Source organism: Lutjanus erythropterus, chromosome 15 (genome assembly GCF_056507025.1).
Source record: "Lutjanus erythropterus isolate fLutEry1 chromosome 15, fLutEry1.hap2, whole genome shotgun sequence".
In the NCBI taxonomy this organism is placed as follows: domain Eukaryota; kingdom Metazoa; phylum Chordata; class Actinopteri; order Lutjaniformes; family Lutjanidae; genus Lutjanus; species Lutjanus erythropterus.
In genome coordinates, this window is record NC_139331.1 from 26,595,627 (window position 1) to 26,608,129 (window position 12,503).

Here is a 12,503-nt window from a genome sequence, read left to right on the forward strand (position 1 = left end):
TTACCTATATTGTAAACAACATGAAATGTTTTTAAAAAAATTGTATAATTTTATTACAACCTGAATTTTTAGTTAAGGCAGAGAAGCTGAATTATAAATTTGCACGTTTAAACAAAATTGTTTGAATTATTTGATTTGCACCATCACTTTTGTCTGTTACACCATCAGGAATTGAAATATATATATAAAAAAAGTTTTTCATTCTAATTCTGAAATATCAACCAATGAGTACATCACCAATGGGTGCTAGAAACTAAAAAACGACAATATAATATCACATGACTGAAAAAAACACGTAGTAACACTGGTGAATTTAACAGCAATGTCAATTACGCAGGAACGTTATTGGTGCTGCTGGTCTTGTAAGAAGAGCAACACCAAATATGTTATTGAGTAGTATGACCATTTTTAATAACTATTTTACCGACAATACCTCCATACCAATACGTATGACTTTTATGTAACGGAGTTTTTAAAATACTGTGCTATTGTTACTGTTAAACCATGTCACTTTACACGTATTTTACAATAAAAATATCTCGGATCAAATGGTTTTCTGTATAAATAGTCCTTGGCACCTTTACGTGGAAAGGTTTCGAAGACCCTTGGCCTAATAAACATTCCAGCTATTATTCCATTCCATTAAAGTTTATTGTACAGCTTTATTGTGTTTTCCAGTGGGAATCACTGGTTTCGCTGGTGTTACGTCACGTGACGCCCACCGCGCCATGTTTCCATCTCCGCGTCAGGAAAACTTTTACAGCCAGAGGGAAAAGCTCAAGACCTGTGTCAAGTCATTCGCATGAAGACAATGCTTCCGGTCAAAACCTTCAAAATAAAAGCAATTGACGCGACATGTAGGGGTCAGCTTTTTCAAATTATGACTGTCACAAGGGAGGCGGCACTCAGTAGCGAATGTTAATATTTTCGACGTCGTTTCACTCATAATTCGTGTCAAAAAACTAATTGAACATCCCATAACAGTAAAACCCGTGATGGCGGGGTACCTGTTTCAGTCGGAAGCCCTGATACAAACCTATCATTACAGTCTTATGGCGATAAGTTACTCCTAAATTGCGCAATTATCAAGAAAGGCAACGGAGGCGACTGTAAAATTGACAGTTCCTTTATCTCACTAGCGAGTAGGTGCTTTTACTCTGAAGGACTTGCTTTAGCATTTCCGTTACGCGTAGCTAACTCTGTCCAACTTAACATCGGTGTGAGCAACAGAGAGAAAGAGTCAAATAAGCAACAGGAACAAAGTTGTGGGACCTGAGTCCACAGTACTGCGGCGTTCACCCGTGAAATGTAATAACCATCTCTCCGTTTCCAAGAGACAGCCTGCCGTGTGTTTTCAAGACGACGGTAGTTGTGCTTTGCTTTGTGTTGCAAAAAAAAAGGCGTCTCTCAAAGCTTTTTTTTTGTGGCACATTGTGGTGGAGACTGGATGCGCTTGAGGACGGCTCCCTTTAGTTTAACTAGCTAGTTAGTTAAGAAGAGTGCCTCGTACCTCGTAGAAAATGCCTTAAATTAACTCAGTGGATGTACTTTTTTTTTTTAACTTTTCAACTTTTCCGTACTTTTTGCTTATATTTGTCTATCCACGCTCGGCACGTTTTGGACTTGTTTTGAGGGGGCACGTCTCCTGACTCCTTGGTGACAGCAGAGGTGAGTGAGTGGTTTAAGGTCTATGAAACGGACCTGCAACGTTAACCGTCATTCTAATCAACGGATTTCAACGGTTATCGTGACGCTCATAATCAGACGAAAAGTAACCGTTAAAATTTAGAACGTTGAAAAAGACCAGCCGTTGCTCGCTTTTGGTGTAACTACACTGCAGTTTTGAAATTGCTTGATGAAAAGTCAGCAAGCTCTAAATACCGCAGTCATACCAAAGAGATAAAACATTAACTAGCACAAGGCCACTACAGATTTGCAGTTTAAAAGTCCCTTTATATGTTTTGTAGAAGTATCATTGTGGCTTTTTTTTTAAATCAGGAAGGCGGCAGTCTCATCAAATTAACACAAATCTATTTTGCATTGACCCATTGTCTTGTTCAGATCTACCAAACTAAAAAAAATACCTAACTACAATTATGCCTGTTGAGAGTCACAGCTCGAAAGAGTCCAGATTAAACTGGTTGATCGTATCCCCTTTAGTTGTTTTGCCTCGGTTGTCAAAACTACTCCTCTTACAGTGAGAGGAACTGAAATTGTAGTTAAGGTCACCAGCAAGATAGATGGGTCTGCCTTTTCCTTCAGTTTACATTCGTTATTTTTGGGTCTTGCATCATCCCCGAGGAACTGTAACTCACCAAGCACTGCACTGATAAAACTGCAAATAAACTCCTTTCATGGTAAAGGCAAGCTACTTTGGGAGTGGACATGGTTGAGTGTTTAATTAAAGGATAACCCTGAATTAAAACAAACCACATGCACACAGGCATTAACCTTATGCACTAAAAAGAAGGTCTCTAAAGCTGCAACCTGACTCTGAAGACAATAAGCAGTGAAGCTTGCAGCACCAGCTGACCTGTGCACTAGTTCAAGTTGAGCATTTAGAGGTTGTGATAAATGCTGTTTCATTTTTAGAGCTGCTGCAAGTTGACCAACATTGCAGTGAAACTGAAAAACTGCAACAGTAAGCGGAACACCATTTGCAAAAATTAGCAAATGACATGACATGAAACTTCACTGTAATGTCTTATTTCATAAATTACCTGTTTCGGTCCAGGGTTGGTCCAGGGTTAGTTGCTTAGGACTTTGGTTATGGTTTTGTTAAGCTTCAAAACTGAAAAAAAACTGAATAGATTCTATTTAGAAGCATCTCTTACATGGTGATAAACCTAACTGCATAGAGTTGTGCTCTGCAATCCTACAAAATGCTAACAGGTAGCTCTGAAATCGTTGTCAGGGTTTGAAATTAACGCGTTTGGCAAGAGCTAGTGACTGAATGAAAATCAGTGTGTTTTTATTGTAAATTCTACAACATATGCAGTAGAATCGACTAATTGATCAGTTGTCAACTACAGAATTAATTGCCAGCTATTTTAATATTTGATTAATCAGTTTAAGACATTTTAAAAAGACAAAATGTTCAAATTCTCTGATTTCAACTTCTGCAATTAATAAAATATGAACATTTTCTGGTTTCTTAAGGCCTGAACTGAATTTCTTTGACTTGTAGACAAAACAAGACATTTGAGAACATCACCTTGGAATCTGGGAAACAGTGATCAACATTTTTCACTGTTTTCTCACATTTTACAGACCAAACAATTCATTGATTAATCAAGAGAAAGATAGACAGACCAATGGACAATGTAAAAATATCATTAGTTGCAGCCCTAAAAAAACTTTAAATTGTAATTCAGCTTGAAGTTCAACAGAGCTGAACATGAAAATAAAGTATTAAATGTGGCAAGACTTTGACTGTGAATGATGGTTAGTTGGGTCCTTCCAAAGCAAAATAAGCACATAAAAACAAACGTCTATGGTGGCTGGCCAAAGACCAGTTTTACCTCCACTTGATGCTTTGTGGCTTTTTCAAACTGCGATTATTGCCTAGTTTGTTCCTTAGTAATGTCTACAACATAATTGTCCATTATACAGCATCAATTACGTTTACAGCAGTAGTTTTACACACAAATCAGGGCCCAGATTGTCAGCCTAAGGCCATGGTGTGAAGCCAGTTTGTCTTTTTCACAACACTGTTGAGTGGACCTTGAGGTGAAGTCTCAAACAGCTGTTAGTGTTTTAACAACCTACCGGTGTTCCCCACAAAGTGGCAGATCTTCCAGCATGCTGTGTTACCATGTCTGAGTGTTTTGTGTGTGTGTGGCTCCAATACATGTGACACCTCCACCTCACCAGCCTCCCCCTTTGAGATTATTTCCACTGCTTAAAGTCACATTAAAGCAGAAAGGAGCTAAAGAAAGGCTTAAATATTTTACATTTCAGTGACCAACAATGTAATCGAGTTTTATTCTCACTTACAGGTGCAGAGAGAGGGCTGTTGCATTGTGTGTCAAGAGGCTGTTTACTGTACAATTTCAGCTAATACAACATTGAATTAATTGGCTACCATGGCATCACACGGTGACATCGCAGAGGGAGGAGCCAATGAAGAGTTCAACGACATCATCAAGTGGAGATCTGGTATGTTTTTAATGGCTTTGGCCTTCATTGCGATTGTTATCTTGAGGATGTGTTTGATGTTTGCCGTGTCATATAAGAGACACTGCTTGCAGAGTGTGTAAGCATGTGTGTAGAACCAAAGGCTGTCATTTCATTGAGGGTTCTTGAGTAGAATGAAAAAAAAAATCCTATAAGTACAAAGAGAGAACTTTTAGTTGTACGTGCATTAGAGTGTTCACTGAGAGGAAACTCTGACAGAGCCAGAGATCCTGTTGTGCATGGCTAACCTCAGTTCCCATGGAGCCAATGGAAAAGGGACAGAGGCAAAGCGAAGCAACAAAGGCATGAGGAGAACAGGAGATGGTTGATTGTAACACGTTTGCTCTGAGAAAGAGAAAGTCACAGGACAGGTGACCAATTGCAGCAAAGAGAAGGGAAGACAAGAATGCAGGGATGGGTTTAGAGGGCCGCACCCTGTGATCCTTTTCTTTGTGGATCATTCCATAGGTTAATCTTTTGTAGACAGACGCCACCCTCAGAGAGAGAAACAAGACACACAAACAAGTTGCTCTGGCAGGTGGAGCGCCGTAGTTGAGCAAATTGTTAACTTTCAACAGCAGTGCAAAATAAAATAAAATAGAATATTGTACCTGATACTTTTCATCTCTGCTCAAAGGTGGAATTTGCTGTTTGTTTCGAATAGGATTTAACATAAAATGCTGTTGTTCATGTGCTGCACATTTGTTTAAAAATGTGTTGGTGTGATTTCCGGAGACAAGAAAGCTGAACCGTGACCTCCAGTTTGTCATCATTTTATGGCAGGCACCCTAGTGTGTATTTCACACTATTTATGTATTAAATGAATGTACTTGTGTATCAGACTGAATCTGGTAGACTATTTTACATTTTAAGTGCCAGCCCACCCAGTGTTTCTGTTAGTAATATTTAGCCATTGAGTACCATTTCACACAAGTCTGGTGTCAAGAATGCAGGGGGGTGTTGTAGTGACATTGTATAAACTGGGAGAGACTCACTTCCAACAACAAACTCACATGTCATACATATGTCACATTAAAAAAAAATGAAATCAAAAATAGAATTCTGACTTAAAAATCAAAAGCATGCGTTCACTGCGTTCAATAGACAAAATAAACTCACAAACTGTCTAGAAATGACATGCTATTGCACTTATTTTCCATTTTAGACTGAGAAATACAACCGTACACCTTCTGAATTCAAGTTTCTCTCTTTTACCGAACTAAGACAACCTTAATTGGCTCATTAACTCCCACTCCCCTCGAAAACACACTTAATTCAAATTCGACAGAAAACCATGTAGAACTCACCAAAACTGTCTTTGTTAGTCTGTCCACTCTTCCAACAATCACCAACTCTGGTTTGGTCAAAATAAATCCTTAATTCACTGCGGGAAAACAGTGTAAAGAGTCTCACTCTGCAGGCTGTTTTCCTCTCACTCGTCATCCAGCTCAGAGCACTCATGGTCGGCTGAGTGGGTGTGTACTGCGCTGCTGGATGAGAGTGTGGTGAGATGCTTTCACTCTGCAGACTATTACATTAGCAGAATAAAATTACAAATATCGCTCTAAAAATCGGCCAAATAAGCAATCGGCGATGGACGATATAGTTGTCCAGTTGCCCAACCCTAGTAACTGCTACTGTTTACTGTGAAATAGCACTTAAACAGTTCACTGATCTCACTGCACTAATCTGTACAAAGTCCCAGTTAAATATAATGTTGAGTTCAGTTTGAAGTTTATTGAATATGTTAAAATAATACAAACAAAATAAAAACAAGCTATAAAAAAGAAAAAAGACAAACAGGATCCTCAACAGCATATTAATGACAAATAATGACCATAAATAATATTATTCATGTTCAGTAGGGGTAAAAGGAAGTTTAAAAAAAACTTTTCTGGTCCTACCCCCTCTGTTCTTTACAATTTCTTTATCTCTTTTATCCCCTCTTTGTTTGCTATAATATAGCTAATAAATACTGCTTTCTGAAGAAAGACGTGTTGTGTAGCGTAGTTTAGTTAGAAATAAGTTGTGAGCGAAAGTATGCACCACACAACCAGAAGAAGAACCTCCTAGGCAGGGCAAGTAGGAATTTAGATGGTTTTTTTCTTACTTTCCCTACTTGCCCTGCAGGGAAAGTAGGGAAAAACCTTAACATTGGACCCTGTCGAAAGTCTAATTGAATTGTAAATTTGGAGAATCGTGCCCACCCTCCTAAGTGAGTTTGGAATAAAATGTGGTAAGCTTATTGATAATGATGATGTTCATTGTTAATTATTGCAGGAATACTAAAAGTTTATACACCAAAGAGGTACCCAACTTACATCCTGAGTCTTGTCACTGTATTACATTAAATGTAGTGGCAAAAGGAAACAAAGAGGGAAACAAGCAAGCATATGGTATTATATTCATATGTGTCAAACATACTGTGTTAAAGGTAAACTTAACAAAAGTAAACATGCAACACTGCCATACAGTGATGTTATTCTTCAACAAAAATTGAGCCTTCTATGTAATCTGGAGTTACAGCAGCAATCAGTTGAAGGCAGACAACCATTGGTATGTAACTCATGTGACTTCCTTTGGTTTGATAATGGTAACAGTGATGTTGGACTGAGAATTCATCATGTAATTGCTTTTGCTGGCATCAAAACATGGTGGCATGTGCTTTTGTGATGTCCTGGTTTTAAAATCTTGCCCAGCATCCTTGCCAACTCCCCTTCCTTGCTGTTTCTCTCCCTCTACTGTAAACTTTCAGATACAAAAAGTAATGATCAGAACAAATGTATGTAGATTTCTCCATCCTGCTCAGTCCATGTGCCAGCTTTCTCCACCCTCCCAGCCTCAGAATGCTGGCAGATGCCATGCCAGGAATTCCGCCATGCCGATGGAGTTTGTAATTTACGACGCTTGTGTTCAGACCACAGTGCTTTTCTTACAAAGATTCAGGGTTCCCTAGCAACCCCAAAAGTAATGTTTTCTTTTATGGCAAAGAGGGGAAAATTTAGCACGTAGCTTAGCTGCACACTAAAACAACCCATGAAAAATAGCTGAGCACATTTGTATCAAGGTAACCTGCAGCCTATAGCCCAACTGTTTTTTATCTTCACCCTGTGGACTTAAGAGTGTTTTTATTGTGTGTGTATGTAGTCTCTGGACTCGCAGAAATATGGCTGAAATTAGGTGTTCTATTTTCTATTTCAGGGAGTATGTGAATGCTGAAAATGTTATTTTTCACTTTGACATGTGTAACTTCCAAAAAAAGCACTCCTGTACATGCTCTTCTTTCTATCATCACCACACCATATGACTGTAAAAATCAAGGCATTTTTGGGTGCTAAGCCTTGTAACTATTGAATCTGAATATTACTGTTGATCCCGTGACAGCCTAATAAACCTGCGTGTTGTCCGGCATCAGATATTGAGACAGGAAGGGCTGGAAACATGGGCTGGGAGAGGTGATTGACAAGCAGGTGAGTGTGTTTTTGTGTGTGTGATGGGCAGGTGGAAGGATGTTTTCACAGCTGGGACAAGCCTTGTGAGAAAAGCATTAGTGCACTTGTTTGTGTGATCTCTGTGCTGACCGCGGTGAGGGTGTGTTTGAGTGATTGAAGAATTTAATCACAACAGTGGCATATATAATTAAACAGCATGTGCACACACACACACCACTCTTTCTGCCATTATTACTGATTGACAGAAAGCTGGTTATCCTGATCTTGTGGACAGAGTGAGGACATTCTGTTATTTTGAAGCTCCGGTTTAGTTATTTCAGCTGGGGTGTGTTCCATTTGTAAACTAGCACTACAGTGAAATCACCACTTCGGTGTCTGTTGAGTCAGGGGTGTGTGTGTGTTGTTGTTCTGACGCCTGTGATGGAGTTCAGCAAGCTAGACAGTCCTGTTCACAGACATATGCACACTCATGCCTCTTGAGGGGCGTGAGAGGTGGCTCATGTTTTCCAGCGTGTCAGTTTGTTATTCAAGCTCGTAGTGGATTAGGCAGAGAGAGTAAAACTTTCAGTTAAGAACACAGGAAAAGGGGTTTCAGAGTAGAAAGATACGAAGCTGGAGAAAGAAGTGAAACTGAGAAAAAATGACTTTATAACAATAATGCACCTGCTAAGTATCAATTTATGCGATTGATGGGTTTAAGCATTAAAAAATATGACCAACCAGTGGTGGGTAGAGTACTGTAAATATATACTTGTGTAAAAGAAAAATTACTCCCATAAAAGTGATTCAAGTATAAGTGAAAATTACCAATTGAGAAACCTGCTCTACTAAAAGTGAAAGTACCTGGTTCCTAAATTACTCAAACTACTATACATTTGAATATTTTTTAGGGTGTGCAACATGGGTCAGGGGGCCAACAAGAGTCCTTGAGTGAGATGTAGGGGGTTGACAGCAAAAGGAGGAATAGAATATTTTAGCTTTTTTAGGAAGTTAAACAAAAAGAGGTTAAATGCAGGCCATTTGCTTGTTTGTAACTTGTAGTGATCTCAGTTTGATCATTTATTAACTATGACATTTTTTTTATTTTTAAAATAAAAATAATTACTTGAGGGGGATCCCTAAACACAAAGCTTCAGAAACTTTATTGTTTTCCACTGTGTAAAGCTTGTATTTAAATTTACTTCCTTTTAACCTCACTGTTTCAATCTCTTCCTTTCATAAAAACCCTTCAAGGTACGGGTGTTTTGAAGTAGCATCCACTATAAACACTGTGATACTTGCACTGCATAGCTGTTTGTCTATGTATGCTGTGTCTCCCCCTATCAAGTAAACCATAAATAAATCTTCACCTGTAGACCTAAAATTGACCCTTTAGACTAAACACTTTTGAGAAGCAGATGTGTGTGGTTTGCCACATGGCACAAGAGTTCTGAAAAAGGCTAAACAGATGTTAAGGAGTGCTTCCAGACATCTTTTGACAAAGTTCTGGTTGGATTGCCCTATAACCCCCCTGGAGCCTTATCTACATATCCTGCCCGTGCACTTCCCCTCCCCCTGTCCGTTCCAGAGTGCAGACAAATGTGAAAGGTCAAATATCATCCACAGGGTTAGGGGCTGTTGTCTAACTACCATTACACAATAATGGACACTCACCTGACCCTTTTTCCTCTATGTTTATTTGTCACTTGAGAGCCTTCACAGACTAGCCTGCACTCATGCAGCTCTGGTTACCTGGCCTGGTCTTGTTCTTCTCCATCTTTCTCTTCTCTTCTATTTTATGTCTTTTCTTCAGCTTCTTCATCTCCTGTAATTCAGTGTGTATCTTTGCAATTGTAAATGTGAGAATAACAGCAGCAGAGCCTAGACTGCATATAGATAGATTTGTTGCATACCTTGCAGTTCCTTGAGTGTAGGCATCTTTGAAATTGGTTGTCTTTGTTAAATTGGAACTCAGCTTTACCTGTTGAGCTACACAGAAAACCAACTGCGTACAAATTATCTTTGGGTGTGACATGCAGCGTAATGAAATAAATATGGTTCTCTGTAACAGGAATGGAATTGTCACCAAACCAAGGGTGTGGAGGGTGTGGAAAGACGTTTTCTCTGCAGAGTTGTCACCATACTAGCTCAGCTACATGTCATAGATCTTTAATTCTAACCTTGGCTTCTCGCAGCAGGGTGGATCAAGCACTTTGAAATGTTTCAGCTGATGTGTTTGTGTGTGCATGTGTGAAAAAAGATAACATTTCTTATTCAGAAATAATTGGATGAAGCATAAAAGTTATCTGGAGCGATATTTGCCATCTAGCTGTGACAGCACAAGCCTTTTCTAACTGTTGGTGCAGAGGTATGCAGTGTTATGCAAATACACAATAATGGGTGTGCATCTGCATGTGTGGGTAGCATGGAACACAAATCAAAACAAAGGAGCTTTCACAGTGGCCACCCCTTCATTCTGAGATGTCACGACCTGAATTTGTTTCTTTATTCGTTGCCTCTGGTGTTTAAACTTCACTTTCTTGTTTGGTTCTATGGTCAGCGTAAGTTCTCAGAGTCTATTTTGACTTTGGGGAAGCAAACTGTCCAGAGGGAATGCAGCTGTGTGTGTCTTCACAGCAATATTTAGACACAAGTGTGTGTTTGTGTAAGTCTCTTTTCCTTGTAGCTGGATGTGGCTGCCTGGGAAGTAGGAGGAAACAAGCTCTGCAAAGTCCTGGCTGGAAATTAGGGAATGGAAGCACTGGCCAAAACATCTCCCCTGGGTGCGGTTGTCTGTGAGACTCTGCCTCTTTGGTCCATGTGATCGTGTGTGTGTGTGTGTGTCCAGCAGCATACAGACACCCCACCCAGGCCAGATGACATTTAAACTCTTATAGAGAAGGCTGGAAAAGGCAGTAAATGATCAGTCTTGAGTGTTCCTGTGGTTGTTAAACACATCCAAAACCAGTGGCCTCTTTCTGTGGGTCTCCCTTTTCCCAAAGCAAGCCTTTCCAGTTTAAGTCCCCCTCTCTGCCCCCTTTTCCTAGCTCATTAGGGCTACAAAGCCATGTTGCCCAATCTACCTTCTGACCCCTCGCATGACAGGATTTACTAAAACAAAAAAACACGCTGAGGCCCAGAGAGAGTTTAGATTAACCCTTTAAAGCTACAGCGGTATTTCACTACTGAGTAAATAACTTGAAGGGATTTAATCCCTCGATTGAAATACCTACTTTCTCAGTGTGCTGAAGGTGTTTGTTTTTGTCCTTTGGTTGTTAACAAGTTTGTGTTACTTGTCCTAGTACTTACAATGCTAAAATTAGGTGTGTAGTGTAAACATTTTAAGGCTTTTTGACAGTGTATTAAAAGTGATGTTGATACAAAAACTCTACAGTCAGCATTTTTCACTACTTAGCCCAGTAGGTAGTTTAGGATATTACACATCCATCATACCCTGTTGAGTTTTTCCAGTGTTGCACAAAGTGGTTGGTAGAGACAGGATAAACTGGGACGGAGACAGAAACGTACGTGCCAAAAGGTCTCAGGTCTCAGACTTGAACCAAGGACATTGTGGCTACATGCAATCCACCTCTTCAAAGAGAGTTTGAGGACTTAGACATGGGAATCTACTTTTTCCAAGGGAGGAGGCCTGTGGCATTCTGGGAGAATTGCATTTTCCATTTCTTTCTCCTGGATGTCGGTTGTACCACTGACTCATCTGTTCTGTATGTGTGTACACTGTGTGTATGAAGCACAACCACGATTACCAGTCACTCTTGTAAGTTATTTTTTAAAAAGAAAACCCTAAAACACATTTAAAAGCAGCCATTTTCAAATTAATCTGAATTTCTTTGTCTTTTTAACTGCTGTGCTTTGATATAATAAACTAATCTCAATAATCATTACAGCAACAGTTGGTTAATTCTGTAAAAAAAAAAAACAAATTGCAGAACTATATCCTGACCATAGTGCATCAGACAGATAATGTGTGAAAAGCTCAGGTTCCTCTGGCTCCTCCTAGTGCTCCTAATGGCATTTGCAAGAATCCACCATGCCTGAACAAAAAAAAAACAAAAAACAATCAGAGCCATGCAGTCCAAAACTTCGCTCCTGAAAGCCAGCATTCAACCCATAAACAACCTAGGAATGAGCCTCATTCTATGATTGATTAATCTGTTCAGATACCAATCAGTTTGGTGGTTTTTACTGCACTTACAGTAAACTTGAGTAACTTTACCTGTTTCACCTCTTCTCTCCTCTGCTCTCTGTGTGTGTGTGTGTGTGTGTGTGTTTGTGTGTGTGTGTGTGTGTGTGTGTGTGTGTGTGTGTGTGTGTGTGTGTGTGTGTGTGTGTGAGAGAGAGAGAGAGAGAGAGAGAGAGAGAGAGAGAGAGAGAGAGAGAGAGAGAGAGAGAGAGAGAGAGAGAGAGAGAGAGAGTGTGTGGTGCCCATGGACGTAGGCACACAGAGCAGAGGACAGAGGTAAACCACAATAGAAATTGACAGCAAAAGACAGTGAAAGCTCTTACACTCTCACACTTAGCTGAAAGGAAACAGGCTCACACAGATTGTTTCTTTCAGGAGGAAAGCTTTGGACTGGATGACTCTTATTTGTTTTTTTTGTTCAGACATGGTGGATTGTTGCAAATGCCATTACTAACACAAGGAGCAGCCAGAGGAACCTGTTTTTTTTCCACGTAGCTGTCTCATGTACTCCTGTCCAGATGTAGTGACAGTTTCAGCTAATATGATAAAATACTATTTTTTTTAGAAGTTATCAGCTGTAGCTTTAAAGGGGAAATCTCAAGTTAAAGAAGTGGAACTCCACCAACAGTAGCCTCAGAAAGTTATTATGGGTTGTTGGAACAAACCATGTTTGAGTCAAGGGTGTGACTCTT